General features: G+C 42.7%; 1 protein-coding gene across 1 annotated transcript in view; it reads left to right on the top strand.

Annotated features, from left to right (window-relative positions):
• RAPGEF5 (Rap guanine nucleotide exchange factor 5) overlaps positions 1 to 27,541 on the top strand; it is a 418,760-nt gene that overhangs the window by 65,717 nt on the left and 325,502 nt on the right. The window contains exon 2 of the mRNA XM_074340846.2: positions 11,858 to 11,959. The gene's annotated coding sequence lies outside the window, so the exon portion shown is untranslated. The remainder of the gene's footprint in view (positions 1 to 11,857; positions 11,960 to 27,541) is intronic.

The following is a 27,541-nucleotide window of genomic DNA, read 5'->3' on the forward strand; positions in this document are numbered from 1 at the left end:
GTGCTTTGTAGAAAGGCGACATTAGGCCTTTGAAAAAATCATTTATAACCCTGGCATTTCTTTGATAAGAAATTTACCCTTTTGTTTCCCCTGGAAGAAATCTAACAACTCTGGACTGTTAACAAACATTCCCTTTTAGTGCCCCTACTCCTCTAGAAGCCAAAATGAGGTAACTGAAATTTTCTAAGCAAATATGTAATTACCCTAATTTGCATGTTGTTTGCACAACTAGGGATGCAGAGATATTCTTCCCTCTGTGGGAGAAACCCAACCAAAAGACCTTGGATTTCATCTTGTATCTAATTTCCTGTCTTAAACACACAGGGCTAAGAGAATTTTCCCAGACATACTATCATCCGACCCCCCATCCCCGCCCCACCTTCCAGACTTCCTCTAATAACCCAATTAAATTACTCAAGCCCTCATCCTGCACAATAGCAGGAAATTCATTCTCTTCCAGAATATTCCAGAGGACTTCAGGGAGTGATTTCTAACAACCCAAGCTAGAACACAGCTTCTGAAGCCTTTTGCTTTTCTCTTCTGGCGTTGCACCAAGAATACAGTTCCTCCTTCTTTCCCTAAGGCATTGCTAGCACAACCTAAATTGCAGTGGTTACTCAGTTTCCTAAAGGTGAAGATAGCAACGAGAAGTACAGGGCACAAAATAAATGCATAAAGCTCTCATATATCATTGCCCTCTTCAGCAATTCCATTTCACGATGAATTCTTTCTTCCCTTCTACTCCTTGGGTTCTGGTTAGTTGCTGGGACCATTGTTTCATTCACATCTTTATTCTTTCTCCCAAATCCCCAGGAAAATCCATAAATTAAAGCAAACTAATAACCAAAACAACAACAACAGCAACAAAGCACTTCTCTTTCCTAGAAACCCAACCCACAACTCTGCTTAAGGAAGACTCCTTTTCACTTTGAGATAAAGTTCACTTTCTTTTCTAACAATTTTCCCCATTTCAAGTTAGCCTGAGCTATATCTTTGACAAATAAAAATTCCTTTCAAGTCTTCCTAACAAGAAGAGGTCTTTTCCCCTAAATATGAATCAATCACTCCCACCTAGCAACAGCAGCAATATGTAGGCACATTTTTATCCCTAAACAACGCCATTCTGAAATACCTTTTTACTCCTTGCAATGTCCTTATTTCTAATATATTCAATGGAATGGGGTTGGGGACGGGGGAGAGAATGCCTGTCTCTGGGATTAGAGAATCTGTGGAGAAAAGAGCCAACAAAGAAATTCATTATAAATATTATTCAAACTCTCTAACCACGGAAAGGAAGACAGTGTAATTGAAAAACTATAAGGTCTGACAATTAAGTTCACGAACTTGTTGCAACCATGTTGCTAAACTTTTTTGATATCAGAGGGATTATTCATTATGAATTTGTACCAACTGGACAAACAGTTAACCAACTTTACTATTTGGAAGTGCTGAAAAGGCTGCCTGAAAAAGTTAGACGACCTGAACTTTTCACCAACAGTTTATGGCTCTTGCATCAGAACAATGCACCAGCTCACATGGCACTGTCTGTGAGGGAGTTTTTAGCCAGTAAACAAATAACTGTATTGGAACACCCTCCCTACTCACCTGATCTGGCCCCCAATGACTTCTTTCTTTACCCGAAGATAAAGGAAATATTGAAAGGAAGACATTTTTATGCCATTCAGGACATCAAGGGTAATAGGACGAAAGCTCTATGGCCATTCCAGGAAAAGAGTTCCAAAATTGCTTTGAAGGGTGGACTAGGCGCTGGTGTCGGTGCATAGCTTCCCAAAGGGAGTTCTTTGAAGGTGACCATAGTGACATTCAGCAATGAGGTACATAGCACTTTTTCTAGGATGAATTGAACATGCTTTGGATTCAGCAGATGACAGACCTGCATTCATATCCAAGTTTAAGAACCATTTACTCTTTGTCCTTGGGGAAATTACTAACTTCCATAAAACAAGAATAAATATACTTGTGTAAAGCACTTGGTATCTAGTAGGGAGCTAGGGAAATATTCCTTCTTTCCCACTCTTCAGATTAGTAAACTGACATTGTTACCGAATGATACTGGTGTCTTAAAAACCTTAGGAATAACCAACTGAATAACAAAGTATTCCATTAGGCAATTTAGAAGCCAGCTCCATGAATCTCTCATCTGTTCTGTCTTCTCATTCCTGCCACCCTGCCTCGCTTCTTTCTACTCCCCACGCCCCTATCTCCTTACTGTCATTTGCTCCTTGCTGTATAATGGGAAACTGCCCATTGGATAGAGCTTACTCCAACTATTGAACAACGTTTTACATTTCCTCTTTTGTAATCCAAGTAAAAATTGAAGAGTTGTCTAAGAAACAAAGACAGTCAGTGAACTGCTTTTAAGCGTGCTGACCTCATTTGATTTGGGGAGGTGGAGATGAAGAGTTGTTGGTCCTCCATAACAAAGAGAACACTTGCCTTCAAACTCTTCACTTCTTGTTTGGTTTTATTATTATTTACTCAATATCATACATCTGCAGACTTTGTAGAACAGAAAATCACAATCACGCTGCAATTACCCACCGAGGTGTTAAAAACCTAGGAGTCCTCCTGAATGCCTCTTTCCTGGCAATCAGACTTCAGTCATTCGCCTTCTCCTTGGTGGCCCTCCTCTGTCTGCGCAGTCTAACGCAGCTCTCCCGTTGATCTCTGTCACCTCACTTGGTTTTATTTTCTTCATAATACATATCCCACTCTGAGAACCTCTTGCCCCTATTATCTGTGTCCTTCAATGAGCTACATCAGATCAGGAAACGTGTCTGACCTTTTTCCTGTCACCTTTCTAGCATTTAAAATAGAGCCTGGCACACAGTAGGTCTTTAATAAATACTTGTTGAAAGAATGGCTCTATCTCTCTAGCTGAACAAAGAGGGAGGGTCCATCCAGCTTTGTAACACTACTCTGTCAATCCATGTCACTGGGTCAGTTGGCATCAAAACAGGCAGACACAGTGGCCCAGACAGGATGAGAGAAACTACATTATTACTTGCTGAACTGTATTTCATACTTTGTTGACTCAACTGTCTGAACTGACAGGCTAAGGACAAAACTTCCGTGATCCATTGTTATGTGAAAAAAGCAAGTTACAAACTGGTATATGTACTGTGACCCTTGCAGTACTCACAGCACAATACTTATTTGTTGAATGAATCGTGTTTTTCTAGAAACAGGTCTGTATACAAATATCTGGACAATGGCCTGAAAAAACTAGACACACAAACTTACAGAAAGGGAATAGAATTATGTCATGTTTTTTGTTTTTATTTTCTTTAAGTTTTTATACCATGAGAATAGAATCATTTTTATAATCAATGAAGCAGTAAATTCCAATTGTAGGAAATTTAGTTTCCATTTATTAAAAAAGGATTTACTCACAAAAATTGGATATTTGAAATAAAGTATATTAAAGGTAGGAACTGATGGTTGACAAAAAAGAAATTACAAATGGTTTTTAAACATATATTTATGCTCAGAGAAAAACGTATTAAAATGACTCTGAGATTCTGCTTTCACCCATTTGTTTGACTAAAATCCCCAAACTCAACAATACAGTCTGTTGGCAAGGCAGAGGGGAAAATAGCAACTTATACATTGCTGGTGGAAGTGTGAGGTGGCATAGCCTACATGAAGGTCAATTTGGTAATACAGGTATCCCTGCTTTCCAAAAGTTCGTGTTACACCACTTCGAAAAACCTACCTTAACACCTGTTTTCACTAAGCTAGAGAAATCAAAGAGGAATTTTGCATTCGTGTTGCAGTGAGCCATCACAGAGGCAGCTTGCACCCTGAGCAGAGGGGCACCCCCAAACTCCTTTCCCAGAGCGACACTCACATCTCAGCCTCAGGCCGCCAGGGCTTTCAGCTGTGTCTGTGAGCATTGGTGCTGGGTCTCGGTTTCCTTTGTGCATCAGTTAGCAAGATGTGTCCTAAGGAAATTGCTTCTTCACTTTCTACCGTTTTGGCTTATGCAAGGTTTCATAGAAATACTCTGCTTTCAGGTAGACTGGGAACCTGTGCTTACCCAGATGTCTACTGCATAAATACACCAGAGGGTGCAAAAATGACAGCTCTCTCTGCTGTCTGTCTTTGTATAGCCCATGACATAAGGATGATTTTACATTTTTAAATGGTTGAAATAAAAATCAAGAGAAGAATAATATTTCATACTACATAAAAATGATATAAAATTCAAGTTGTGGCGTCCACAAATAAAGTTTTATTGGTACATAGTTCCTAGTCAAAGGGTTTCTGCTAGGAGTAGACTGGCAAATGTTTTCTGTAAAGGGCCAGGTAGTAAATATTTTAGGTTTGCAGGCCATATGGTCTCTATCTGAATCTCAGCTCTGCCTCGTCCTGTGGAAGCAGCCATAGACAATACGGAAAGGAACGCACATGGCAATGACCTTAGGACACACCTTGCTAATGGATGCACAAAATAAATCGAGTTACATCACGGATGCTCACAGATACAGTTCACAGCGGCCTGATGCTGAGATGCTGACTGTATTTCCCAGGGAAGGAGCTACTGCATGAACCAGAGGTCGGCAACCTACAGCCCATGGGCTGCCGTCTGTCTTTGCATAGCCCACGAGATAAGAATGGTTTTTACTTTTTTTTTTTTTTAAGGAGGGCACAGCTCACAGTGGCCCATGCGGGGATTGAACCGGCAACCTTGCTGTTCTCAGCACCACGTTCTAACCAACCAAGCTAAGCAGCCACCACTGGTTTTTACGTTTTTAAAAGGTTGAAATAAAAATCAAGGGAGCTCTGGGTCAGCTCAGTGTTGCTGCTTTCTCTCACCCACCTGCACTCTGATTCTCTGCTCTCACCCTGCAGTTCTCTCAACTTCACAAGCGCCTCCCCACCCCGGCCTTCTCACCACCTCCCATGTGCCTTGTGTGCTGTGAATCTCCTGCTTTGCAGAGACAAGCCCACCTTCATTTTGTTTTGTTTTTTTTTAGCCATTTTTTTTATTAGTTTCAGGTGCACAAGACAAAGGAATACTTAGACGTTTGTCATTTATATCCCTCACACTGTGTGAACCCCTCCCCCCATCCACTATCCCTCTGACGTCGCACACAGCCATTACATTTCCACTGTCTCTATTCCTAATGCTGTACTCCGCTTCCTGTAACCATATACATACCTATATATATACATATGTATATATAAAATTATAGTTGGCATTCATTATTGTTCAGCTTCAGCTTCAGGTGTACAGTGCAGTGATCAGGCATCTACATCATCCCTGAGGTGGTCTTCCTCGTGAGACAAGTGTGAATCATCCCTTTCCTCCCTCTCTGGCTCTCAGTATCTGGATCCCCTGCTGTCCTTTCCCAGGCAGTCCTCACTGCCTCCTGCTCCTCAGTAGTAAACGGGATCGGAGAGGATTTCCTCATGTCCTCATTTCTAGGCTGTCAAAACACAGGCATCTTCTGTTCTATTTCATCTTTTGGACTTCACCTCATCTATCTACACTGTCCTCTTCAAATCAATGAAAGCGTAGTCTGTCTGCCTGTGGCCACCTTCCTACATCTTCATGGTGCTCTCCCCATGCAGACCACCCCACATCCTCCATCACCCCACACCTGTCTTCCTTTCCTCCGTGATGCCTCAGGTCTCCACCTTCATTTTCCATAGCAGAGAAGCAGCAATCTGATGTCCTGGGTCTCCTCCTTCTAAAATCCCTTGGGGGATTCCCCACTTCTGAAATGCATACCTCAGGCCTCTCCTTCTCCGATTACCTCTCTCATCTATCTGCTGTTCCCTTGGTTCAAGTCCATGCTCCTCACTCTGGTCACCACAGAGAACCTGCTCGCTGCCCCGGTACCCACTGTCTCACCTCCTGTGGAGGCTGCCACCCCCAGCCCCAGATCATTCCACTGTGGCATTTCTTCATTACCACCCCCTTCTATGCCTCCAGGTCTATTCTGGGGTCTGATTTCAACCTGCCATGTACTATGGCTTCTCAATCTTTTCTTCTTCTTTTGTTACATCCTCAAGGGACCACCCAAATGCTGATTTCATCTCTACTTTTTCCTTTAAATCTAGTGAAGTGGTTCTCAATCTCTGTATTTTAGAATCATCTGCAGGGAGGATGTTTAAAAGTCCTGATGCCCAGGTTGCACCCCATACCAATTAAATCAGAATGGGGGTGAGAACCAGATATCGCTATATATATATATATATATATATATATATATATATATATATATATATATATATGATCATGCTCACTTTTAAGGAGACCTTCAATGTTGAGCATCAACACGAAATACATTGACAGAGCTTAAATATCAGGACAGAGCCTGAGACCATCTCTGTCAACATGACAACTATTCTTTCCAGAAAATTCTTGCCTAGGAAGAAATAGCTGTAATCCAATAAACAACTACCCTATTTGTGTTTGTCTGGGCAAATGGTTTGCTCATCTGGTCAGACGGCTCTCTTCACAGGACAATAGATTGTTTACCAGGGCAAACGGCCCATTTGTCAAAGCCGTTGTCTTACTTATCCGAGAGCTGACCTTCACCTTGCTGTGTCCACCAATACTAAGCCATCATATCATGAAATTTGCTTGGTCCCAATTAGATCGCGCCTTAAGAGACCCACCTGGAACCACTTGAAGCCAGACCTCCAAACTGTAAATATCCTTCCCTTAGCTTTGCTTGATGAAGAGGTCTTTCTGTGGTCTTTTGGGGAGTTGGCTTTTGATAACATAACTTCACTGGCCCTTTATCTGAACCCTCATCTCACTCTTTCAGGCGAGGAGGAAGAGGTTTCTGACCTCTTACCAGTCCCATCCTTTCCTATAAGTAATAATCCCCCAGTCACTCTCTCCTTTGGAACCTTCCTCTCTGTCTAGGAAAACCACTCTGTGTTTTCCATTACCCACATACTCATAATCTGATACTAGATGTGTGGCTTTTCCACACATCAAAGCAATTCTCTGTGACACCACGTAGGTGTCCTGTCATTCAATTCATTTCTGAAACTCTTTACCAGGATTTAGCCCCAGATCCCACAAGTTAGGGGTTTTGGTCATACAAGACTGACCCCACTTCAAGCGACAATTACAAGTCCCAGGTTATCACCTGTTTTTCTGACCCACTGGCTATAAATCAGAATTCCTGCATCCCCCGACTTGGGGGGGTGGGTCATTCCTTTGCTAGGGTGGATCACAGAATTCAGGGAAACACTTACTTACATTTACCAATTTGTTATGAAGGGCACAATAAAGGATACAGATGAACATCCAGATGAAGAGATACATGGGGCGAGGGGTGTGGGAAGGGTTGTGGCGCTTCCATGCCCTCTCTGGGCACACCACTCTCCCAGTGCCTCCATGTGTTCAAATGGAAGCCCTCCGAATTCAGTACTTTTGGGATTTTTATGGAGGCTTTATGACAGGCATGATCCATCATTAACTCAGTCTCCAGTCCGTCTCCCCATCCTGGAGGAGGGGGGATGAGGTGGAAAGTTCCAGGCTTCTAATCCTGGCTTGGTCTTTCTGGTGACCAGCCCTCATCCTGAAGCTATGGAGCAGCCCAAGTGTCACCTCATTAGAACAAAAGACACTTGAAGGGATTTGGGAATTTCCAAGGGATTTAGGAGCTCTGTGTCAGGACCCAGGCAAAGACCAAATGTTAGAGCAAAAGGTGCTCCTAATATTCTTATCACTCAGGAAGTTATAAGGATTTTAGGAGCTCTGTGCCAGGAACTGGGGATATGGACATAATTTCACACCCTCCCTTCTGACTCTTGCATTCTCTCATCACCAGGTGTGCTGAGGTTTGCCCAGATTGATTTGATCCTGATATATCTTCTCACTACAGGTTAATAATTCTTTCCAGTCCAAATCCTTGACTATGCAAACTGCCACCATTGTCACTTTGGGCAGCTGCATCTTCCCTGGCTTTCTTTTTTGACTCACCACACAGCTGAACCTTTTCTCACATCTTACTAATGGCCTCTTTATTGACACAACTAATGGTCTTTCATCAGAGTTCCTTCTGATGACAGTTACCTCATCTCCCTTCCTCCCTCCCTGCTTTTCTCTTACTTTCTCTCTCTTCCCTTTTCTGGTTCATCTTCCCCACTCAATGTACCAACTGTGAGTCTCCCCCAATGCTCCAAGCTCACATGCCCTCTGTGAAGGCATTCAGGCTCGTGGCTCCCACTCTCTGAGAACAACTTCTACATCAGTACTTCAAGTGCACGTGAAGTAGCAGATGAGGATGAGCACATCATTTCCAGGGAGTGTCTTAGGAGCAGCTGGATGTGCAAACAGAATATGCATGTGGTTAGGATCAGGGACACGTGCCCCACAGGGGATCTAGAGCCAAGACTTTACCCGTAGCTCTGTCTCATCTTGGAGACCCCATGGCTCCACTCCCGTGACTCTCAATCCATCCCAGCAGCATTGCCTGAGGTCATTGGCCAATTCCCAACCTAACTGGAATGGAGTTCATAAAAGGAAAACAGGAAATGCGCTCTTGAGAGTGAGATCTCAGAGTGGCAAGCCTTTACTCTCATCCGCCTTAATGCTCTAAAGGGAAAGACGAGTGATCTTTCTGCTGTAGTGGGGCCAGGGAGACTATCTTGCTGTGATGCAGTTCTGTCCTGGGAAGTGAATGCGACATGGAAGAGAAAGTCCTCAGAGAGCATGTTCATGCGTGATCCCTGAAATAGCTCTGGAGACATCTGGAACTGCCCTTGGCCAAGTTGTATTTACGTCTTATTAATATCTACCCACTCAGTAATCATTGTCTAACAAATCTGTTTAGAGCAACATTTTAGCAGTCACTGTACTACGTGTTGGTGATACACGTCAGTTTAACTTGTTCCCTGCCTCCAAAGAGCTCACACCCTTGTTCCCACGCAATCACATTTTAAACTAAGAGTGACATAGAGTTAGACAGGTTTTAGGAAAGATGGGGACAAAGAACTGTCATATCTGTAATAGCTTTTAATGTTTCACAGAGTTTTGAATGTTTCACATTCATAACGTCATTTAATATTCATAACAACCCAATAAGGTGAGCAAAAAAAATAATGTTGACTCCATTTTACAGAAGAGGATATCAAGGCAGAAAGAGGCCATGTGCAAAAGCATTTGGCTAAGAGCTGGGACCGGAACCCAGGTGGCCACAGAATTTCCTGCTTTTGTCACTACCTCATGCTGCCTTCCCTACCTCAGTTTCCTTATCTGTATAAGGAAGGTGCTAGGCTGGATGTCTTTCTTCTAGAGTTTCTTCAACTACGACGTTCTTTGACACTATAACAAGGTCCTTCCTCTAGGGACCTCCCAGTCCAGGAGGAACAGATAGACCAAAAAACTAACAGCATCATTCCCTGCCTACCTCATAGGGCTATTGTGACAATAACATTATTTACACTGATCCAGTGACAGCACTTTGTGAGTCAATAAAAGTAGGTACAATGATCTTAGCACTTTGTATGGACAATTTTGTAGGAGGTACTTGTCCAGGTTCTCGTTAGTTCCCCAGTTATCTCCCTCCCCCCAGGAGACTGTGAGGGCAGGGAGCATGCTATTCTTTCCATCACAAAGATTATCGAGCTCAAAAGATTGTTGGGGAAACCATGAATAAGATGAGGGGGGGGTGATTTAGAGAGGGAGGTGGCTGGATCCATGCGTCACAGTCTTCACTCCTCAACACACATTTTCGTGTTTCTCAAAGCACCTCATTTAGTTTGTTGATGGATGTTCACAGTGGAAATTCAACGACTATGAAATAGGGGGGACGAATTTTGAGTGGGGGTGAGAAAGAGGGTGAAGAGGAAGAAGAAAGGAAAAAGAAAGGAAGGTGACAGAGCATCCAAATTGGTAAAATACTTCTATCTCCATTGATGGAAGTGCCAGGACTCCATCCTTATATATTTTTTTTCTAACGTGCATACCAGGTCTGCCATGGGAGAGGACGTCTGGGAGATGTCATGATGACATCATGTTCCGGGAAATCATGCTGTAGTCACAGCAGCACCGGCAGCAGTGGTGGCAATAGCTTCCCATCACATTCCCCTGGGAGGCTGGAGTCTGGCTTTGTGTTGTTTTAGGCGCACTGGCCCAGGAAGCACTACTGAAGGGAAACACAACACCCCGTGCTCACCCCCCAGCTCCCAGTGCTTTCTTGTGGTCTATAAAAGTAAATGCAGTTTGTACCTCTTAAGAAATGTGGAACAGGAGCTATGTGGAGTGCTGCCAGCGTGACAGTGGAGGTGCGTCAGCAGGCTGGGTGACAGGTGACAGAGGCCAGGGGCCTGGGGAATCACTTACAGTCATGGAGGTTTGTTTCTCTCCCAGCCTTTGTCTTCTGATGGGAATGAGGTAGTGGCAGGCCAAGCCACACAAAAGGGAGCTTGGAGAAAGATGTCTTGGGCAATTTGCACCAAAATTCCTTCTTTAAATAACTTCACAGTAAGTCAATATCCCTGGGGGCATTTGTTTATTGGCTGCCTTATTAGTTTTGTTTTTTTTTAAGAGCAGATCTCTTAAAGACACGTCTCTTGGTTTTACATGCATTTGCTCAGGCTTGTCTTATTCTTGTAATACTGAAGTTCTGCCACTGAACAGTTAAAAAGGGACTGGCTTTGCATCTGGGAATAAGAATGGCAGAAGCTCAGTGAGACAGTGGGCTCGTTTTTTGAGCACAAGTGTCAGAGAGAAAGGGTGCCAGCTAGTATGAGAGAGAGGTTTGAGGGACTGTATATGCAAAGTGGGTTCTAGCTGGCAGCCCCAGGGCAATCAGCTAAAGGAAGGGCTGAGAACAGCAACTATTGGAAAGAATTGCAGACTGGGGTTGCCTCTTATCTGAAATATGGCATCTGCATTGATTGTAAATTCTCTCCACATGGAACTAGACGTCCATGCTGGTAAACTGGCCCTTTGGAAAGAAAAGGCGGGGGTGGGGGGGGTGTAGGGGGAGCTGATTTGTGACATTAGCCAATTTTCATGGTGTAAATACTCTGACTATGGCAGATTTCCAATTATCAAATAGTTGACCTGCTTGCAAAATTCCTGAATATTTAACGCTTAGCTCTCCAGAGCTGAGTACCATGGCTGAGAAAGAAATCTCTACTTCCAGGCCAGCTGTGGGTCCACAGGCCTTCCCCCCGACCCCTCCAGAAAAGATTGGCTGCAGCTGTGCCACTTATTAGACCCATGATCCTTGGCAAGTGTTTTACTTTCCCCAACACGCAGCTTTCTCTTTTGACAAGTAAGAGTTTAGAGGATGCAGTAGATGCTGTTTGGAATGTCTGCCAGGCCGACACTCTCCTGTCAGAATTGCGTCTTTGTCCCACGTTACGATTAGGAGTCCCGGCACCTGTAGCTTGAGCTGATTAAATTTGGGTAAACACAGGCCCCAGTGGAGTCCATCCATTTGCTGCCCACTGGCCAATCAGATCTCTCCCTGGATTATTTGAACAGCGTAAACTTGAGCTTGGATTTGGGAATGGAGGCGAAGAAAGACAGGGAGAGCTCGACACAGAGGAGGCCCACTCCCTCCTTCCCCCTCAGTCTGCCTGCTCTTGGCCTGATTGCTCAACTTTATCTTGGAGTCTGGTAGATATCCCAGCTGCTCCCCATAAACTCTCTTCTGCACTCAGGCCAGTCTGAGTAGGGTTTTCTAAAGGGAGCCATGCTTTCTTTTCTGATTAATTTATTAGTTTGAAGGCCAAAAGATAATTTTTATTGGTTAAAAGGTAGTAATTTTTAGAAGTGATATGTATTACTTTTACAACTTGAAAGAAATTACACCAAATCTCCCTTATTCCTTTTTAAAATTTTTCGTTTCAGTGGACCAAGACTAACATTTCAAAGATTAGCCTTGAAGAAAATAAGGAGAAAAGCATGAAGAACAAAAATGCTGTCCATAAAGAAGTGGAAAATAAGCAGCAGGTAATTTAAAAATGGCAGGAAATACAGAATGATTAACCCTGATGCTGTGTGGTTTTGCATTGGAGAGGATTTCACAAAAATGGGCCGTGAAATACCAAAATGACGAATAATTTCTGGCACTAGGAAATAGTGCACTGATGATCGGTTTACATAAGTACAGTAAAAAGTGAGACAGGAAACTCTGACTTAACTTCATCCTGACAAAATCTACAGTTTTCACTGTTCTCTTTGGAACAATATGGTTGGATAGGAATTTTCACTACAGTATGATTGGAAACAGGCAGTTTGAATGGGTAGGGCTCACTTCAGTTGCTTGTTTGAAACTAGCGTATTGTTTTTCATGGAAAAGGATACCGTTGGAGAGCAGATTGCCGGTGGGACAATGGAATCCTTCAAGTCCGGGAGGACCGACCTCAACAGTTCTCTCACCAGCCCCTAGAGGGCAGCCTCTTGGCTGGGGTTAGAGATGGGGCATGGCAGAGGACTGGGATTAAGGGTGGGGTGTCCTCTGGTGGAAGGAATGGGGACTCCCTTTGCAGAAGTGTCAAGCAGAGAGGGACTAAGGGTACAGGGAGGTCCTACAGTTGTGTCCAAATATGTGTGTTATTATGGAGATGATGATGATGATGATGATGATGGGGAGGAGACCGAATTTATCTGACAAGGTTATTGTGAGGCGTCAATGAGATAATGCCTGTAAAGCATTTAACACGCTGAACATTTAATACACCTTAGATATTATTTGTAATTAGTCCCTGAGAGAACTTAGTTAAACGATTCTTATTCTTTTTGAAAAAGAAAGGGATGGATCCTAGTTAGAGTGGTGATCAGCTAACACATATAAGAAGTATAAAGAGGACTTAAATGGTTGGAGGAAAGTCCATCCACTTTCTTATGTGAGCTGGTGACTCACATCTCTGAATCTTCACAAAAGATCACACCAATTGAAAATCGTATTAGAAGCATGCTCAAAAAAAAAAAAAAAAAAAAAAAGAAGCATGCTCCATAGGAATTTAGGAATCCTGAAGACAATAAACACAGGGGAAAATATTCCATAATAATTCACACTATAAAAGGGATATTTATTTTTATAACACTTGTTTCCTTCAATCGGACTGCTGTTTGAAGTAGTAGGATTTAAAAACAAACAGAAAACAAATCCCAAACCAGCCCTGTCTAATAACCGCCTCAATATATTTAGGCACGTGTCCTGCTGTTTTGACAGTCCAAATTGCTGAAAATATTCATGAGTGTGGTTTTTGCCTTCGTTGTGATGGGTAAATAACAGATAATACACGGCCCTTCTGGGCTTTAGAAATGCCTTTGACAGGCCTAAAGGATTATAGCTGTTTGGCTCTGACACAGGGTTTCCCAGGGCCCCTGTGGTGTGTGAGGAAAACAATCTTGATTGTGTGGCACTCAGCAAATATGCTGGCTGCCTCCAATGTCATCTGGAGAACACTACCAAGAAAAGATCCCTGTCCCCCCTAAGCCACACATGTCTATGCCAGGCCTTTGGGGCACTTCCCAGCGTGCTGCTTCTGACTTCCAGCTGGGAGACTTAAGTGGGTTCTGTTGGTGGTTCCCATGTTTCCCGCAAATGATTCTATCTCAGTAATCTTAAAGTCTAAGACTAAGGAAACAAACTTCAAAAGAACATGAATCCTTGCACCAGATGGAGTTTGAAAGCTCTCTAGCTGTTTTTCTGGGCCTGTCTTAGTTTTCAGTACATGCTCAGGCACTGTGTGGGTCCCCCAGGAGTGGGGGCCAAGATGATGGGCTCAGACTAGAGTGAGCCCAAGGCAGTGGCCGAGTCATATAGAGACAAAAGCTCTGGAGTCAGGTGGCCAGGGGTTCTGGGTCTGGCTGGCTCACTGGTTAATGTGAGTGCTGCCAGGCAAGGAGCATCCGCAGTTAGGCCCCGACCTAAGTGGTTTTCTGAAGGAGTTTGTGCCTAGAACTCTCCCCAAGACACCTTATTTGAAATCAATAAGTTCTCTATCAAGTCTCAGGATAGACCCTGACAAGATGGTACCTGATAATTTGCTTGGGGTATAGACCTCTTAAGAGTACTCACAGTTTAATAAGAAGCAGCTGGAGACCTAAACAGATCATTAGCCAAAGATATCAACCTTTTACCGTAGAATGTTGGGTGCGATGGCAGCCAATGTGGAAAATATATATGTATATATTTTTTTTCAAGTCAAGTTGTTGTCCTTTCAATCTCAGTTGTGGGGGGCGCTGTTCAGCTTCAAGTTGTTGTTCTTTCAGTCTTAGTTGTGGAGGGCACAGCTCAGCTCCAGGTCCAGTTGCCGTTGCTAGTTGCAGGCGGCACAGCCCACCATCTCTTGTGGGACTCGAGGAGTTGAACTGGCAACCTTGTGGTTGAGAGCCCACTGACGCATGTGGGAATCGAACCAGCAGCCTTTGGAGTTAGGAGCATGGAGCTCTAACCGCCTGAGCCACCGGGCCGGCCCCTAGAAAATATTTTTGAATACACAGTACTGCCTGGTACTCTTAAGTGACTGCCATTACACTTGTCTCATTGGAATGAATTTTCTCTTCTATAACAGGGGGATAGCAACGTTTGACATTTGCTGCTCGGAAGAATATATAATGACAGAAAGGGATAATAGATGTGAACTTTTAGAAGTGTTGACACCAGAGCATTTTATTGTGATTTTTAATAGGCAGCAATGTGGTGTTAAGGAAAAAGCCTAAGTTTTGGAATCAGGCAGATCTGAGTTCTGTCTGCTCTATAGTAGTTGTCTACCAAATTATTGAGCCTCCGTGAGCTTCTGGGTGTTTTTACCTATCAAATAAGGATGATGGCCCCACGTGCCAAGTTCATTGTGAGAATGAGACACTGTTGTGTACCCTTCTTGGTGGAGAGCATCTGGTTGACACCAAGAAATGCTGGCTGATCCCATACAAATGCGAGATTTTATTATCTACAAAGGGCAGTTATGGCAGGGAATCTAGTCTAGTTTCAGGTTGATGGAAGGCTGAAGGACCTTTGAAGATTCGGGGGAGCTCTTGGGGTACCCCACAGAGTCCAGTCTGGACTGAACTGGAGAAACGTGAGCTCCTCGTCACACCCAGAGGCTGTGGGTCTCGGCCACCCCCTGGGCACCTCTGGCTATCACTCTCCAGCTACCTGGTTTTTCAGGCATCCTTTAAAACGCCAGCTTTGAGTAGGTGGAGCCCAGTCTGTCTTATTTCCTAATGTATCCCCAGCCCTGAGACAGAGGAGGGGATCTACCGACATTCATTAAATAGATGAATGACCAAGGTCAGCCATCGGGATTTGCATGGGCTCCTCCATGATCTAGTTTGCACCTGAGCTCCAGGACGTTAGGGTTGGGAGAAGGGTTATGGTCACATACTGAGGACACCTAATACCCAGAAGGAAGTATGGAAAACATTAGCTTAAATGGTAAGAGGGCAGGTACATGTCAGTACTTATTTACACTTTGGGAAGAAGGTCCAGGGATTATTCATTCAGCCAACAAATATTTGTTAAGGACCTACTATATGCCAGACATTATTCTAGGCACTGGTGATATATGAGTAAAAAAAGCGGATAAAATTCTTGTCCTCATGGAGTTCCATTGAAGTGCGGAAAATAGAACAGTAAACAAAGAGCTCCGTCGCAAGTGTGGGTGATGGAGAAAACTAAAGCAGTGTTAGGGAAGGAGAAAGGGAGGGGGAGCTATATTAGCTAGGGTGGTCAGAGAAGGGCCTCCCTGATGGGAAGCCATGTGGACAGAGACATGATGAAGGGATCCTAACACTATCTCAGGGAGAAACATTGTAGGCTGAGGGAGGAGTGAGGATAAAGAACCTGAGGAGGGGTACGATTGGCACGTTCAAGAAACAGCAAGAGGGCTTGTCTGGCGGAAGAGTGTGCAAAGGGGAGAGCAGTAGGAAACGAGGTCAGCAAGGAAAGCAGGAGACAGATCCCGCTTGTGTTTACTCTAAGTGTGACGAGGAGTTTGAGCAGAGTGATTTCTGTTTCTAAAGGAGGACTCGGGCCGCCTGTGTGGAGAAGCAACACTGGAGGCAAAGACAGAAGCAGGGAGATCACTTCAGCAGCTACTGTGGACACTCTGGTGAGAGGTGATTGTAGCTCATCCCCTCGTAAGGATGGGAGGGACAGAAGAAATAATAAGTAATGAATTCTGGGGTATGATTAAGACGTGGAGCCAACAGGATGTTCCAATGAATTGCATGCAACATTTGAGAAAAAGAAAGATTAAGGCTGACTCCAAAACTTTTTACCTAATTAAGTAGAAGTTTTTTCTAAGATGGGACATACAAGGGAGGAGCAGGTTTTGTGAGGGGAAATGAAAGATTTGGTCTGGGATACTATCATAGTCACCTATTGCTCTGTAACAAACCATCCCAAGATTTGGTGACTTAAAACTGCAATTTATTATTATCTCCATGTTACTATAGGCTGACTGGGCTTAGCTGGGTGATTCCTGGCTGTTTTTCTCTGGTGGTTGCAGTGAGACACCTGGGGCTTACTCTGGTGGCTGGCAGTTGATGCTGGCTATTCGCCAGGAGCTCAACTGAAGCTCTTAATGGCAGTGCCAACCCATGTTACTTGGCCTTTTTACAATGGGGCAGTTGGGTTCCAAGAGGGAGTATTGCAAGCAGTTGCCTTCCAAGAGAGCCAGGTGGAACTTCCAAGAATGCTTATGACCTAGCTCTGTAAGCACCCAAATGTTACTTCTGCTGTATTTTATTGGTCAGACAAGCCAGTAAGGCCAGCCTGTGTCCACAGGAAGGGGAGTAGTGACCTCTGGATGCAAGGAGTAGCATGCACGTCCAGGGAGGGAAAGGGCTGTTGGCAGCCATCTTTGGACACCATGTATCACTGATGCCCTAAGTCTGAGATGTGTATTGATAGTCAAGTCTGGAACTCAGGGAGAGATTGGGTCTATGGACACTGGGCAGACAATTTCTCTTCAGAGATCTTTGTTTAGATTGTTAGACCGGATATTCTTCAATTAGAGGGAAATGCCCTCCTGCCTTGTTTTTGTTAAAGTGACCTAGTTGGAACTATGTTATGCTGTTGGATATGTCTGTGGTAGCTAATAAGTGAGCTGCATTCTTTTTTAATCATCATTAATATTCACTAATACTTAACACGATGCCTGATACTCTAGGCACTTAATAAGTGTTCATTATTATTATGAACTATTACTTTTTTAAAAAATGTTTCCTTATCCACACTCTGGATACAAGGAGTAGCATGCACAGATGTTCCATGTTGTATCTCTGTAGCATACATTGGTCTGGCTATATCCACAACTGGGTTGATTATTTCTGATGCTTAAAACAGTTCAAAACATTCTTACATCTGAGCCCATTATTAATGTGTGTACCATTCTTCAACTGGAGTCTTCTGACATGTTTCCTGAGTCCTGCAAATCTATAGGAATTAAGCACTTTTCGATTTTCATATTTATGATCATCTTAAAGAAATATGAGCACATTCTAGAACTCCCAGGCTACCTCCTTCTTTAATTAAAGTAATCCATGCCGTTTCATGGGAGCACTTGCATTTAATGTATTGTCATGTTAGTACAAAGCAAGGCCAAATTACATGACAGCATACACTGCAGGCTTTTGCAGTCATTCTGTAGAGAAAGGGAGTAGGGGAATGGAATGGCCCATATCACTGGCATGTGAAACTATAAAGACCCCAGAGCTGCCCATCAGTACATATTTACAAAGTCAGCGGCTATGTTGTGGGCTCTTGTCTTTCTATACACAAATTAGCAGTGGTGAGAGAGCAGCAACCGCAGTAATGAAAAACAGAGAATATTTTTGTTAAACAGTATTTTTTAATTTTGGTATTATATTTTGGAGTGTGCTAATTGGCCTTTCAAGATAATGGATCCATTGTTTAAAGAGAGCTTATTTTTAAAAAAGATAAGCAATAATGGTTTAAATGATGGTCTAAGTTTGCAACAAGGGAAATGAAACAGCAGTGCATATTCTACTAGTGAAGCAAACGCTGGCAATTTAGTGGCAGCGAATAACATCATCCATTACTCTAAATGAATGGGGGTAATTTGCATTTTTTTGGTTTTGTAGCCGAGTTTGTATTTAATTTATAAACTTGATTTAGTTGTAGATTTGCATAAGAGCTATGAGCATAAGGCATTTACCCTTCATTCATCTTAAAGAAACATTATAATTAAAATGATTTAAATCAATGTCGACAATTTACAGTATTTTTCTTTTAAATAGTTGCTTCATTACCATGTGTAAGGCACCTGACTTAGTGAGTAAGCTCCTATAAATCTAAGAAACAATCTCATCATAGTCTAAGAAAAAGGTAAAGAAAAAAAGCACTATAGGGGCCATTTTTTTCCTCCTAGAGATGATTATAGTCTTGTAAAATTCTGAGTCCAGTTATTTTGTTGTTGTTTATTTTTAAAAGATTTTTTGTTTGCTTGTGTTGCCTTTGTGGAACATAGGAGAAATTTAAACATGCATCTCTAGACATGTTTTTTGGTTTTCTAGAGATATTTGCTCTTGGTGCTCCAATTATACCTATCTACTTTCAGTTCCAAGAACATATCAAGCTCAGCACCTTTGTAATTGCTGTGTGCTCTGTCTGGTCTACATAGAGCATCTTGCTTTGGCTTTTTGCATGGCTCCCCCCCTTCTTTTAAATGGCTCGTCCTTTTTAATGTTTTGGTTTCTGCTTAAATGTTTCTTCCTCAGAATGCCTTTTCATGGTCACCTCTGTCTAAAGGAGGTTCCTCTTCTTTTCCCTCATCACCGTCTTTATTTCTCTCATAGTACTTCCAAGATCGCTCATGATTTAAAATGTTTATTTTACTTGTCCACTGCCTGGCCTCCCCCATTAGATTGTAAATTATAAGAGGTGAAGCTGCATTGTCTGTCTTTTTGTTCATTGTAGATTCTAGCACATTATATGGCACACAATAGGGATCCAATAAGCATTGACTAAATTTGGAAATATGGTCATTGTTGCTTTTATGACTTAGAATTCCTGGAAACCTTCTCATCTAGGGAGTCACTGTGAACTTACTGAGAACTTATTCAAGGTGAAAACCATTCAATGAGTGAATTAAAGAAACCAGTAGAAGGTCTAGGTATATTGGTTGAGCTGAGTGGTACATGGCAACCAAAAATAGAGAGCAGTTTCCCAATACAGGGTAGCTTTGCTGTTTTGAGTTACAAATACTTAATTGTTCTCCCGATTCCCATGGGTTGCCTTTCCCCCTGGTTTGATGAGGAGAAAAGAAGGAAGTAATGATCTTTTAGGGCCCTGATCTATCAGACCACAGCCAGGATGAGTGCAAAGTCAGGAGGAGAACTATGCAAATTGATACTCAATTAATGGGGTCAGTGATCAAAATAATGACTAGTTTTTAAACCTTGGGCTTTTAACCCATTCATCTCAAAACTTCGTTGAATTATATATCAGGTAATTACCATTTTTCATTAACTCTACTATGTACATTCCCCCGCCATTTAACATCTCTGAAATTGAGATGCATCTTAACAATTTATTTGCTGTCTTCATTTACTTGGCCTTTTTCTTTTCAAATGATACATAAAACAATGTGCATCTTATGACTGGTGGCATTTGGGAGTTAATAAAATAAGATAACCCTCTTTTATTTCTTTGGCTAATACTAATTTGTTAAGTGAAGGAATGCAGAAGCACTTTGCTAGGAACAGGCCACTGTAGGATCATTTCAGCAAAAAATGGCTACCAAGAAATGGCTACCAAGAAATGGCTACCAAAAAATGGCTACCTGCGCAGCCACGATACTCTTCCAGCCAAGGGGTGGAGTCTGTTTTCCCTCTGCTTAAATCTAGGTTGAACCTGTGATTTACTTTGATCAACAGAATGTTGATCAAGTAACACTGTGTGATTTCTGGGCTATACGAGGACTTACAGTTTCTTTGGTGAGCCAGTTGCCTCAATGTAAATATGACTACTGAATGATGAGAAACCACATGGAGAGATAGCGGGCACTGGGAGGAGAAAAGAGGTACCCCAGTCATCAGCCACTGATGCCCTAAGCACATGAATGAAGCCATCTTGCGTCTTTCAGCCCCAGTAGATCTGCCTCAGACAACACCATGTGGGCCAGAGGTGAGCCATCCTCACTGAGCCTGGTCTGATTTCCTGACCCACAGTTTCATGAACAAGAAAGTGGTTTCTGTTTGAAGCCCCTAAATATTAGCGTGCTTTGTTACATGATGATATATAAGTGAGACAGCAACAGAGTTAGAATTTAAGTCCTACAAACTATTTTCTCATTTTCCCAACATTTGGAACAAATGCTCCTCCTCAAGTAAAGAAATGTCCTTCAAGAGTATGAGATTTAGAAAAATTGCCCATGTTTTTCCCAGTTCAGATTTCCTGGCATGGATAACAAAACAATCCATGAAGTACTAGGAGAAGTCACAGTTCAAAAACAAATCCTGCTGGCATCATTTCCTCAAATCACATTCCCACTCACAACTGTTTCTACTCGATGCCGCGGTGTCTCATTGAGTATCTGGGACTCCTAAAAGATGTTTTCCTGCATCCACCTAGTAGGTTATCACCAGGGAATCACCTCTAAAAATGTCTAATGCATCTAAATGAGAAATGATTTCCTTGCCATCGCAATTCCATAAGAAAACAAACTTTGAATGACAACTGCTGTTTGAGACCATGATCAGTCAGAGAGAGTGATTGGATCTGACAGACCTCAGAACTACTAGGACACAAGGGGTGTCCCCTGAAGAGACAATCAGGGAGAATAGCAGAGGCATATCTCCTGAGAATTGCCATTCAGAACAACCGACCCTGCTGACTAAGCAGGATATCCTCAGTGTGTGCAGCAGTTTCTCAATAGGAAGTATGAAAATTTGGAACATTGCAAAAGGGAGGGCAAGAACTCTGAAAGATTAATATCCGGTGAGGTGTGAGAGGAAAACTTAAGCTACTTACTTTGCGGTAACAGCCGAGGAATGGAAAGTTATTTTGATAGCCAAGTGCGGAAAGTTAACATTTTAATTGAATAAAGCCATTAGGTCATAAAGCCAGGAATGTGTATGAATTCATTACTTTGGTTTTCCTAAGTTTATTTGCTCTTTCAGAAAAAACTTTCCTCTATTGCTCCATGAAATATGAGAGTATGCATATTTACACTTTAAAATAAACCACATTATCTGTTATGGTCCTATTATTCCAATTCCACAGCTTAATCCATGTATGAAATCTAATAATTATAGTGCTTTAACAGTTTTTTAAAAGTAAACACAGTACATTTTCCTTTTGTGTCTGCCTAATCTTATTGGGACACTAAAATTGAGAATGAAATATCTCCTGCAGTCTTTGACTGGAACATGAGACCTTCTCTGGAGTCTAGCTCGGGTTCTAAGACTTTCCGTATGGAATCTGGACAACAATCTACGGATGTGCACAAATCAATACCATTTTTAGTACAATTTTGTGACGAGTCATACTTAACTTTGGATTGCTACATAACATCCTGGAGAGACGTTAACCCAAAAAAGAAAACCATGAAATAGAATCATTACCAAGAAAAAGCCAACCACAAAGGAAAGGAGAGTGTGGTGTTGGAGAACTTCGGCCTGACAGATAGGACCATGAATTCAATAATTTGCATTGAGACAGGAAGAAAAGTCTTCTTGCCGTAGGGGTACAAAAAACGCATTGTCATTTTGTCGTTGTTGCAAAGACACAATGATTGTCGCTCAGTTGGGAACACCTTCCTGAGGCCCCCTAGCCTTTTCTTTAGACTCTGTCAGCCAACCTGGGGTAACATGCCAGATCACATCGGCTGTGCGTTAAATATCCTCTTTGAAGCTAGAAGAACCACTATTGTTTTTTCTTCAAATAAATTGAGAACTAACACCTTACTCTTTCTTCTAGCAAAAGGGAGTAGGGGAATTCACAGCAAATTAGAGACCCAAAGTTGAGTTTCCTGGGGCGTTACCTTTCTCTCTTGACAGGAATAACTTCAAGTAGCTTTGGGGGTGGGAGTGCAAGAGGTTCTCGTGACTTCTCCCCAGTCCCCAATACTTCCCCTCACATCACCTGAGTGTTTTCACTTCTCTTTGTGATACTCTACTGAAGGACCACCAATTCAACCTTTCTAAAGATGCAAATGGCCCTGGCAAAGGAGGTAGGATGGTAGGAGCCCTGATTTCACCTTACGGCGATGCATGGAGAAGAGGGCAAAGGCAGGGCTCCGTTAGTGTGTGTTGAAAGCCTGAAGGCTGGATGTATATAGAACCTCGATCTTGTTGGGACTCCTAGGTGAGGAGCCAGAGTTTGGATAGTGAGGCTGAGGAGAAGGGCAGCTGAGGTAGGAGATGACATTGGGGAAATCATGGATGTGAATGACAGGACAGAGCAGTGGGGAACGCTGGGCATTTGGGGAGAGGGACCTTCCGAGGTGGCTAAGGGCATAAAACGTTGGTGGAAGAGGGCCTTTCAAGATACGTGTGGGGTAGGGTCAGCCCGATTTTCAGGAAGAGGCTGAGAGCCTGTGCCTCTTCTTCCTCCTTCCTGTTCTCAGGGTCTAAGGACTCTTGGTCTCAAGACTTAACTTCATGGTGGGCTTCTTTAGCCTTTAAACTCAGTCACCTGTTAACGGTCCTCGCAGGATATCCTACCAGCCACTGGCTTAGAGAAACAACTTGCAGGGCTGCTTTCAAGGTGAGACCATCGGTACCTCAGCGAAGATTCGAGAGGGTCAGTCTCTTGTGGCTGCACTCAGAATCTTGTTAGGGTCAGACTCCCTTGGTCAGCACAGAGAGCCACAATTTCTTAGTCAGGGTTGGGCTTGAGAGAGTTGGGCAATGAACCCAGTTTCCTTTATCTTCCTTTGCATTGTCAGTGGCCATCATGATTCATGTTACAGAGTTCCTCGAAAGACCAAGAAAAAAAGACAAGACAGCAGAACAAAATTCACAAAATACTTCTATTGCCTATGGTATATGGATACATAGATTAATATTATTTAAATGCATAATTAAGAGCATTTGGGTCTTCAGAGTTGAAAGCATAAAAAAACAATGTCTAGTAATTAAATATAGGTCTTGAGCAATTATAATCATTTCTAATGTATTTTTTAAACGAACTTTCTTACTGCAAACAAGCTAAAAGGCAGTGACTTTTCGCACAAGCTGACTTCTCAAATGTGGAAGTGAAAAGAGTTAAGACTTTATAGGCATGTACGCACATATGACAGACAAATTTTTAAAAAATTATCCCAAAAAACTTTAATTTAAAAAATTAATATTTTGGATTAAAATCCTGAGGTTTGAATCTGCATGTAACAGTATAGTTGGAAAAGGAGGTCCAAACAGGATGTCACAAGATAGTAAAAAGCACTAGTCCAGTGGTTCTCCAGGTGAGGTGGGAGGACCCCTGCGGAGCCATGACTTCTTTTCAGGAGAACTACAAAGTCCTGCCTTTTCCAGCTCTGCATCTTTATATATTTCAGCTAAAACAGCATAATTAACAAACTGAATGCAGAAGTAGTTAGATTATAGTATCTTCTTCAAGGCCAGACATTAAATGCACTCCCAGAAATATAATACAATGACAGTCTTCTTACCACATTTTTGGGCGGAGGAGATATAGTTAATTCTCATGAAAAATATGTTAGTTATGTTAATATATAAAGGGTGAGTTTTATCATATTGAATGAACATGTTACAAAAATTTATTGGTGTTAATTTCGAACATGGTAAATATTAATAGATGTAAACCACAAAACCACATAAGCAGAAGCTCTTTAAGGTCCTCAGTAATTTTCAACACCAGAAAAGAGTCCTGATACTAAGAGATTTGAGAATTGCTGCACGAATCCTGTCTCATTTTCTTCAAGTTAATTCTCTAAACTCTGTAACTGTCTAAAGAGTGGCTTAAGCTAGTGACCACTTCACCCCCTTCCCAATTTCCCTCCAATGGTATGCTCATGCACAAGGGTAATATAAAAATGTTTAGCAACTGGTACAGTGTGGAAGTTCACCAATCAAAGTGTTCGCACAACCAATAAGGATTGTGACAGAAAGTGACAGTTTCAGCCCCATGGTTTCTGAGGTTCTGGGCCCTTCCACTTGTAACTTTCTTCTGCTTCTGGGAACGTGAGCCTTCCCTCTCCCTTCCAGAAGACTGTGCTGCTCGCAGGTGAATCCTAAGGCTTACCACAGCACCACTGTACATTGTCAGGGCTCTGGTGGAAGTACCTGTATCTGAGGCTATGTTTACCTGTCCTGAAAGCAAACACTTGGTCTCACCTAGCAGTGTCCCACCAACCAATTTGGAGCAACTCTAGATAGGGCTTCCCTACAATAACAACAAGGGAACAGGTCGCCACTTTCATCGCCATCCTCATTTACCCTGAAAGATGGCGCATGAGGTGGTCTAATATTGTGCAGTGTCTTAAACACGTGAATCAGATTTGTTTAGGCTTCAGGAGTGGGTGAAATGCCCCAGGTCTTAGCTTAACCAAACCGCTTAAACCACTCTAGTTAAAACCTAGTTAGCATGTTGCATCGAGTGCAGCAGAGTGAGCGTCTCACCAGAAATGCATGGAATGTCCTTAGATGTCTTTTTTGGTGGGATGAGATTACGAGAATTAGGAAAACCAGATGCAGGGGATTTCCGAAGGTCTGAGGCTAAGCTGCTGACTGCCAATTCTGCACATTTAGAAGGAGGTCTCCTGGAACATGTACTTCCCCTCTGACTTGCTGTTATGGGTTGATTTGTGTTCCCCTTCCCCCTCAAACTCATATGTTGATGTCTTAACCCCAGGACCTCAGAACGTGACCTTGTTTGAAGACAGGGTCTTTTAAGAGGTAATTGAGTTAAAGTGAGGTCACCCTAGATATGACTGGTGTCCTTATAAAAAGGAAAAGTTTGGACACAGAGGGAACACGATGTGAAGATACAGGGAAAACACCTTGTGAATATAAAGACAGACGTGTATAAGCCAAGGAGAGAGCCCTGGAACAGATCCTTCCTTCACTGCCCTCAGAAGGAATCGGCCTTAATTTTGGACTCCTCACCTCCGGATTGTGAGAAAATACATTTCTGTTGCTTAAGTCACTCAGGTTGTGATACTTCGTTTTCGCAGCCCCGGCAAACTCACCTTTGGGTTTCCAAATCACAGCCCCATTTTCTGTCAGGGGAGAGAGCTTTCAGAGGAAGAATTTAAAGGAGTTCTTTATTTGAATAAGTGAGGTATGAAAGACTAATGAGCCTTTCCCTCTCGTAAGGCCATACCCGCAGCCACGCATGGCTTATGTGACTGACCTCTTCCTCCACCTTCAAACTGGAAGGGGCTTTAACAATAGATGAATGGGGATGTCTGGTCCCCTCAGTGATGGGAACCAGGGAGTGTGGCCTCACATATATGGAAGCCCTGTGACCTCAGGACAACCTCATTTGGGAATCTTCTTCTTAGGGACTTCTCCTTCTGCTCTTCAGCCCTGCCAGGACGTGACCCCAACGTGTACTGGTTCCACGCATCTTGTACCATCTATGCCAGGGGTGTCCAAACTTTTTTCAACGTTTTTTACCAAGGGCCATATGTGGTAAAATACACAAACAACCAGGCCACTCATTCGAGCTGAAGTACGTATTGCCTCACCTGGTTTATTTCAGTAAACTAAATATATTTTTGGAATTTGCTGCGGGCCAATTAACAATGGATTGCGGACTGCAGTTGGCCCATGGGTCACAGTTTTGACACCCCTGATCTAAGCCATCTGTAAGCTGCAACTGTGTGAAGCTCCTCAGGGTTTTGATGCTGCAACTGACCTCGGCATGCCCCAGTCCAGACTTGTCCTCTTCTACCGTCTTCACACCCGCCTCTGCTCCCTGCTTCCTCAGTGTCTTCATTCTTTCATCACATGCAGACCACAGCGTCATCTTTAGCCATTCTCTGCGTCCCTTCTGCTATATCCGCTGTGATGCCAAGTCTCGTGGGCTGCTCCTTCTGATTTCCTCTCACTCTGCTTTTCCTTACACATCCACTAGCAGCACGGTTGGCCAGCCCATCAGTGCCCCATGTGTGCACAATGGGTGACACTGTTTGGGGACCAGGGATATTTTGATTTGGGGGATGCCTGGAAGGAAAGGCTAAAGGGCATGGGGAGGCCTGAGGAGGAATGAGGTGAGAGCCAAGGATGGGCTGCAGATTAGGAATCATCTAAGGATCATGGGGTGGGGGGGAGTGTCGCTGAATGAGGGACGGGGTGAAGGCCTCTAGTGCATGCATTCCGTGGTAATAAAAGGAAGTTGAAAGTTTAACAGTTTGTTTTGGGGGATTACAGATTAGTATCAATGTCAAACTGTCAACAACTACCAGGTAATGTTGGTGTCGGAATATCATGGATCATTGCAGAAGTGCCCTCTTTGTTGCTTGAATTTTCTTCCTCTAATAGCCTACATGCTACTATCGTATTTTATTATGTAATTTTGGTTAAATGCACCATTTCATCTATTCGTGGAGTCAACAAACACTTACTGAGTATATTTCTGAATGTTGACATTTGGTAGCGAACAAAATTGACAGAGTCCTTGTTATTTCTCTTCAACACTTCCTGCTCCAATTAATATTTTTCAGCTGATTGTTAAACAGTTAGTCACCAAATATATGTGTATATACACATACATACATAGATACACACATACAACACACATATGGCAAATATATTACTAAAACCTCAGATACAGACTTTTAACTCATTTATTATAATCAAAATGAAGATTCTAAAGAGTAATGATACCCAGTGATTACTGAGGTATTGAGCACTGTACAAGGAGTATTATTTTCCTTTGACGGCTTTTTTATTTAGAGGATGAAATGGAAACAATATGGGGACATTTTCAAAATTGTAGGAATTATCCCCTCGGTCATTCCAGACTTTTGTTTTCATTGCTTTCCTCCTTCAGTTTTAGACTTGAGAACTTTGAAGCTTATTTTTCAAAGTGTATGTGAGGAGAACAAACTTAATTACTTGGTCTGGTATCCTTCTGACTCCTTAAAGTTGTAATATAAGTAACTTTCAGTTTTTAAGTTTAAAGGGCAAAGAGAGAAGTAGTTACCTCCATTCTTCTCCCAATTCTGCTTGTTCAGATGCCCCAAAGCACCAGTGATATATGCAGTTCCCCTCACCTCTCATCCAAGTGCAAAAAAACTTCCTCTCAATTTTTTTCGTTTAAATATTATAATAACCATAAGTTTTCAGAGAAGTCAATCAGTTTAAAATATGACAGTTAAAAAGAAAAAGAGTTATCACACAGCCCTCACTGAGTGGTCAGAGATAATAAATTATAGACTGCTGGTTATTTTCTGGATTGAAGTCAAGGAAGGCAACAGTTTGGCCCACATTGGGCAAGCATGAGAATGAATGCCATCTGTGATTAAGCGCTTGATTCGTCACACTCCAAGTAGCCTCTCGGCCATCCGCTTGCTTGCGTACACTTGGTGAAGGTCCAAGGGAGGAAGTGGGTGTGGGGAAACCAGTGGAAAATGCCCAGTTTTCATT

This window comes from Rhinolophus sinicus, chromosome 4 (genome assembly GCF_057876585.1).
Source record: "Rhinolophus sinicus isolate RSI-liver-muscle chromosome 4, RSI-T2T, whole genome shotgun sequence".
In the NCBI taxonomy this organism is placed as follows: domain Eukaryota; kingdom Metazoa; phylum Chordata; class Mammalia; order Chiroptera; family Rhinolophidae; genus Rhinolophus; species Rhinolophus sinicus.